Source organism: Calidris pugnax, unplaced genomic scaffold (assembly GCF_001431845.1).
Source record: "Calidris pugnax isolate Ruff unplaced genomic scaffold, ASM143184v1 scaffold41, whole genome shotgun sequence".
NCBI lineage: Eukaryota > Metazoa > Chordata > Aves > Charadriiformes > Scolopacidae > Calidris > Calidris pugnax.
In genome coordinates, this window is record NW_015094509.1 from 4,040,350 (window position 1) to 4,046,360 (window position 6,011).

Below are 6,011 nucleotides of genomic sequence, written 5' to 3' on the forward strand. Positions count from 1 at the left end.
CCGGTTCCCTCTCAGCAAAGGGAAAACCGTGTTGAAAAGCAGACTGTCGCTTTTTCAGTACTTTTAAAATATATATATACATATATATATATAGCAGAGGGCTACAAAGATGATGAGGGGCCTGGAGCATCTCCCTTTCGAGGAGAGGCTGAGGGACTTGGGTCTGTTTAGTCTGGAGAAGAGAAGGCTGAGGGGGGATCTGATCAACACCTATAAATACTTAAAGGGAGGGTGTCAGGAGGACAGGGCTGGTCTTTTTTCAGTGGTGCCCAGGGACAGGACAAGAGGAAATGGGCACAAACTTGAGTATAAGAAGTTCCACCTAAACATGAGGAGGAACTCCTTCACTTTGAGGGTGGCAGAGCCCTGGAAGAGGCTGCCCAGGGAGGTGGTGGAGTCTCCTTCTCTGGAGACATTCAAACCTTCCTGGACGCGTTCCTGTGGGACCTGCTTTGGCAAGGGGTTGGACTGGATGATCTCCAGAGGTCCCTTCCAACCCCATGTGATTCTGTGATAAGATGCTTCTGCAGCCTGTGAGCCCTGGACACGTTGGGGCTTCCCTGGTGAAGCCCTGGGATGAGCCCACCTTGTGCCAGGTCCTGGTGCCAGCAGGTCGCCCTGGGCCCTGCTCAGGAGGCACTCTTCTCAGGGTCCCACGTCCCCTGGAACGTGTTTTGGGGCTCAGCCTGGCTGTCGGGGTGTGCATTGAGGCAAACAGTGTATTTTGCCTGGCTGGCTCAGCTGACCTTACTCGTTGATTATTCCTAATGGGCTCCTGGAGGTGACTGGTGTTCTCCAAGCTTTTTTTGTGCTTCCCCACTCAGAGAGCGAGCGCTTCAGTGGTGCTACCATAGCTAGTGGAACTTCAGGGGGACCTGGGAGGGACATGGATAGGTTTTATATTCCCCTTTTGATTATGCTGTGGTCCAGACAAAGTGATTAACTTCTTAGTATTTAGCTGCCTCTTTCTTTAGTAAAATGCCACTAATCTCTTGACGTCTCGGGGGTTGTTGTGCAGCTTGCTGTGCTGCGAGGTGTTCCAGGTCAGCCTGAGAAACAAAATCTCGTCAGTTTGTAAGATGTCAGGCCAAAAAGCTTAAAGAGCCAAGGAGGATGGATTTGAACAATGAAGTTGGGCTGTGTAGAGGGATGGGGTGATGTTTCTCGTTCCCTTTTCGTGAGGAAGGTGTCCACCCAGAGGGAACGGAGCCAGGGAAAAGCAAGTAAGCATTGCAACAAGTCGTAGGCATTTCTGCTCAACACCTTTGTTGGAGACTGGTTTCTGAATTACAGGATACAGCTTGTTGGAAGTCAGTACTAACCCATGGGAGTAAATCCTTGGTCGTTTCATAAACAACAAGTCAGAACATACATTTCTGTCACCGGTATTTCTCACAAATAAGCCACATAGCTAAGGAAAAAGTGGAAACCAGCAGGAACCTTATGTCGATGTGCTCAGGGAACTGATGAACCAGGACGACCTGGAAACAGAACAGAGTTTCAAGAAATGATTCATGTGGTGAACATCTTGAGATGTCTCCCTGCTGGCAGGTGCTGACCGTCGTGCTGCTGATCCCCATTTCTGCAGCAAAACCAAGCAGTGCTCTACAAGGAAAATACAATTTGGAGACGCTAAGTGTACTTCTGGCTTTGTCATTTAGCACTTGAGGGTGAAGAGCTTTTCTATAGGACACCTCATCATTTTTTTTGACACACCTGTAATTGTAGTTAAGCAGCCTGTAAGAGGATGCTTTGGGATGTGTGTGCTGACCCATCACGAAGCAGTAGTGATGCACTCTCCTACGTGTGGGCACTTTAGGAGCAAGGAGCCTTGTGAGCTCTGTATGCTGAACTGGTTTTGGAAATATTTTCCTGCAGGACACTTTGCTAACATCCAACGACTTGTGGGAATGGAAGTGAGGATTTTCTTTACTTGGGATTTGAATTCTGCAGTCCTTACTTTAAAATCAAACAGCTGTTCTCCAATAATCGTACAACTTGTCACTGAATAACCCTGTCACTGTTTACTTGTTTGAATAAACAAATCTAGTTAGAGAAATAAGCTTAAAACATCTAGAGATGAGGTGGAAGGGAAAGAAAACAAGGCTGCTCCTATATGCAGCAACTCATGAATTGCAGGGAAGAGAGAAAAAGAGGAAGATGAGTGGATAAGGGATGTTTCTGATCCTCGGTGGAAAACAGCAGGTGCTCTAAAAACTGCTTGTCTGCTGCTACCTTTAGAAATGTATTGATCAGGAGTGAAAAAAAAAAACCCTACCTTACATCTGCCCTATTCCACAGAAGAACAAGCCTATCTATTAAATTTTAGATTCCCTTGACCTTTATGTGTGCAACAGTATTTAGTACTTTTATGTAGAGGTTGCCAAGCACGCTGTTCAGTTCAGAACTCCCACCAAGGTGTTCACAGTCCTTCTGAGGAGAACTTGTTACCTGCTATGGGGACAGGATGGAAGATGCAGGACCTCTTTCCTTTGACACACAGAGAGCAAGCAGGTGTTGCTGGCCCTTCTGCTTCGTTAAGCTTTTGACTAATGACTGTGCCACTGTAACTCTAGCAAATTCCTCTGCTCTTAGGTGCTACCGCAGGGAACGTGCAGCTGATAATTCCCACTGCCTTTTGTCAGCTCCCCGGGAGCCAAGAAGTTGTAGGAGAGTGCACCCAAATTCTTGATTATCCTTTTTCTGGTTGGGGTTTGTTTTTCTTTTTTAATTATTATTTTTATTTCTGGGCAGGGTTTTGTGTATGTGTGTATGCCTGCAGCTGAAACTGTGCTGTTCTTCCAGTGAAGAACCTGTCTATGAGACGCTCGTAGAACGCTTGTCTGGATACATACATATGACTGGAGTGCAGCAGCTTTACAGGAAAAATTTTATGAAGGAACTCCAAATGATTCAGAGGAGGAAACGTGGAAGTTACATCCAAACATCTTAACAGGGCTGTTGTGGTCGATGTCCCTTTCTTATGCTGCCTGGGTCTGCTTCAACCGTTTGACATAGGCTGAGAAGTTATGAATTTTAAAAGTGTTTTTGACAACAGGAGACTTGTTTAGAAATCTCAGGAGGCTCTTTTAATTACTGAAGTCATTAGTGCACGGTTTGTGTGGAGGAACTGAATGCCTGAACTTAATTTCTGAGCCGTGTGCCTACCAGAAGGTGTTAACATTGGTAGCTGCTGGAGTGTTGGGGAGGAACTTTTCAACTGGTTTTTGAAATACCTGTGAAACACCCCATCAAATGTTGAGAAGATAATTAGGTAACAAGACCAGCAGCAGAAAGTTAGTGAATGTCTGGATTAAACTTTGCAGACTGGGCCCAGTTTGATTTCATTGTCGGAATTCTTGTTGTAAGTAATTGGACTTTGTAGCTGTGATTGGCTCGACTAGCAGTGTATATAATTCAAATATATAAGTAACTGCATCCTTCATTTTCTCCTCAGTCCCTAGCCTGGGGTTCTGGAGCCTGTTTTGTATCAGTAGTGAATCTCCACTGCTGGTGTTAATGGGAGCTCTGCTTTGGATGTATGAAATGCAACACAAGAGTACTGAGACCACTCCAACTTTAAAACATCTGGAGTTGGGCACTCAAAATTAATGGCTTTTTTTTTTTTTTAAGTCTTAAACTTTTGTTTGAAAATACGTTAAGCATTTATATATTGCAGAGATGGGCATTTTGGAAAATCTCATGACGTAATGAAAACTGTCCCCAGAGCAGTTTCTTCATCGTTCAAACCATGAGTGGTAGACAAAGGTCCTAGGTCCATGTGTTGAGCAATGGGGAAAAAAGCAGAAAGTAATTAATCAGAATAGCAGCTGATTTAGGTGTGTGCTGTCCCTTCCTTGGACTGAGTGATGTAGGGAGCTTGTAGGAATTGTGCCTCTGGAGACAGTGAGATACACAGGGTGTTGATTAAACATTGTGCAGGCGGCATCAATTTTGCCACTTCTAGATTTTGCTTCACTAGCAAAACATTCACCAGCATGAATTGGGCTACTAAGCCTTAGTAATTAACTTTTTAGTAAGAAAGTCTTGTTTCTTTGGGAGATTAGTGAGTTTGTTTATGGCTCAGAAATTACTGTAAAAGGAGTTCTGTGAACTTTACTAAAAAATGGATTTGGTTTTCCTTCCTGCTTGTGGTTGTCTCAGGTTGTACTCTTCATGTAGGCTACTTTACTAAAAGCATTCATTTAATAGATTGTTGGGCAAACTGAAATAAATCACTAAGTAGCTATAGGGGAAATTATTTGCCTTTACGCATTAGTTCAAATTTGGGATGCAGAAGCCTTTGCCTGTTATCCCTCTCTTGATTTTTCTTCTCTTTTATTTTAATCTGTTGAATCCATATAATTCCTTGTAGTCTTTGTGTCTGAGTGTCCTGAGTAGTTACAGAGTCAGACTCCCCTTGGCTTCCTCTCCTTTCTGTGACTGTTCTTTGAACTTGAGCCGCTTTACGTCATCGAAGAGATGAGGCTGTGGAGGGCACGACTAGCTCAACTTTGCTTATTTCACTGAATTTCAGAGTTGGAAGGGACCATAGAGATCATCCAGTCCAACTCCCCTGCTGAAGCAGGATTGCCCAGAGCTAGAGCATGTTACTCAGGAGCATCCAGGCGGGTCTTGAAAATCTCCAAGGAAGGGGACTCCATGACCTCCCTGGGCAGCCTGTTCCAGGGCTCTGTCACCCTCACCGTGAAGAAGTTTCTCCTCATATTTGAGTGGAACCTCTTATGTTCCAACTTGTGCCCATTGCCCCTCGTCCTCTCACTGGGAACCGCTGAAAAGAGTCTGTCTCTCTCCTCCTTCAACCCTCCCTTGAGATACTTGTAGGCATTGATAAGGTCTCCCCTCAGCCTTCTCTTCTCCAGACTAAAGAGTCCCAGCTCTCTCAGTCTCTCCTCATCAGGGAGATGCTCCAATCTTTGAATCATCTTCGTTGCCCTTCACTGGACTCTTTCCAGTAGTTCCCTGTCCCTCTTGAACTGGGGAGCCCAGAACTGGACACAGTACTCCAGTTGTGGCCTCACCAGTGCAGAGTAGAGGGGGAGAATGACTTCCCTTGACCTGCTGGCTACACTCTTTCCTATGCAACCCAATTTATTATATCTTAAATCTTTGCATCAGGTCCATAACAGTCGCTGTGGTGTGAATTGCAGCCCGAAGCAGACTGTCTGCCTTCCCTCCCCTTTCCTGCCTTCCAAAAAGAGCATTGCAAGCTCCTCCGTTGCAGTTCCGTAGCAGATGCTCCATATACTGAACGCGGTCTTTTCAACACCTCTGAATTCTCCTCTCCAAGGAGGGTAGGCCTGCTGGCCCTCCAAGAGGTGACTTCTCTCAGCACGCGCCGTGCGGGTGCTGAACTTCTGAATTCACGATGGAGCTTCTGGCTCTTGAAGAGCTGAACCCTCTCCCTTCAACGTGACATTATTTGGCATTTTCCCAAGGGAACGGCTTTAACCGTCTTTTGCATGCAAGTTGCTGATGCTGTGTCCAGTTCTGGGCTCCCCAGTTCAGGGACAGGGAACTGCTGGAGAGGGGACAGCAGAGGACCACAAAGATGATGAGGGGCCTGGAGCATCTCCCTTACGAGGAGAGGCTGAGGGACTCGGGTCTGTTTAGTCTGGAGAAGAGAAGGCTGAGGGGAGACCTTATCAATGCTTAGAAATACTGAAAGGGAGGGTGTCAAAAGGACAGGGCTGGTCTTTTTTCAGTGGTGCCCAAGGACAGGACAAGAGGAAATGGGCACAAACTTGAGTATAAGAAGTTCCACCTAAACATGAGGAGGAACTCCTTCACTTTGAGGGTGGCAGAGCCCTGGAAGAAGCTGCCCAGGGAGGTGGTGAAGTCTCCTTCTCTGGAGACATTCAAACCCCACCTGGACGTGTTCCTATGCGAAGCTGGTGAGGGGTCTGGAGAGTAAGACTTATGAGGAGAGGCTGAGGGAACTGGGGTTGTTCAGTCTGGGGAAGAGGAGACTGAGGGGAGACCTTATTGCT